A 562-nucleotide genomic window follows, 5' to 3' on the forward strand; every position below is an offset into this window, starting at 1 on the left:
AGTTCCTCGGTTGACGAGAAGTCAGGGGACGGACATGGGGTCCACAAGGCGCGAGCAGGGCTCGTATTACACTGCTGGCGCAGCTCGCCTTCCTCGTCATCCCATGCGGAAAAAGGATGTCAGACTCATAGTTGACCATCTCCACATCATCCACGTGGTCTCTTGTCATTGATAGCGTGCGCAAAGCGCGACGCTCGTGCTCATTGAGCCTAGGATGTACATCCCCCGGTGCCGCGGACGCACTGTCCGACATCGCACAGTGTGCGAGAGATGAAATTGGGCTCTGTCCGTGCTCTCTGTCAAAACTAACGAGACTTGGTGACTTCCGTGTGGTGGACACAGGGCTCATTGAGCAAGGAAGTTGTTTAATTCCAACAAAATGAGCTGCAGTTTCTAGCGGACACGCGAGCCTCGTGGGGCAATAATCGATTGATACTGTAAATGCTCTCAATCTTAATGGGGTTACACGTACCCTGGTAACAGGGGTGTGTGTCTCACGAGATTTGCATGGTGTGACCACACACCCAAACAAGAATACGGTACGGGGCTAGGTAGCCAGTAG

This window comes from Plasmopara halstedii, assembly GCF_900000015.1.
Source record: "Plasmopara halstedii genome assembly, contig: Scaffold_444, whole genome shotgun sequence".
Taxonomy (NCBI): domain Eukaryota; phylum Oomycota; class Peronosporomycetes; order Peronosporales; family Peronosporaceae; genus Plasmopara; species Plasmopara halstedii.